The sequence below is a fragment of the Coregonus lavaretus genome (genome assembly GCF_964263955.1).
Source record: "Coregonus lavaretus genome assembly, contig: HAP1_SCAFFOLD_587, whole genome shotgun sequence".
In the NCBI taxonomy this organism is placed as follows: Eukaryota; Metazoa; Chordata; class Actinopteri; order Salmoniformes; family Salmonidae; genus Coregonus; species Coregonus lavaretus.
In genome coordinates, this window is record NW_028166981.1 from 120,165 (window position 1) to 120,502 (window position 338).

Consider the following 338-nt stretch of genomic DNA (forward strand, 5'->3'; position numbering starts at 1 on the left):
TCATCATCAAGTTCTTCATCGTTAGGCATATATTTTATTTTGATAATGATAATTTGATATAATTATGATAATAATAATAATAATAATAATAATAATAATAATAATAATAATAATAATTATTATTATTATTATTATTATTATTATTATTATTATTATTATTATTATTATTATTATTATTATAACTGAAAATCTGTCTGACTAATGTGCAGTTTGAATTTAAATGTTAATGTATGGGTGGTTTTCCAGCAGAGTATCATCCAGACAGACAGACAGACAGACAGGAGGACTGACTCCACGGCAACACAACCTACTTCCTGGTTACCAACACCAGCGCTACC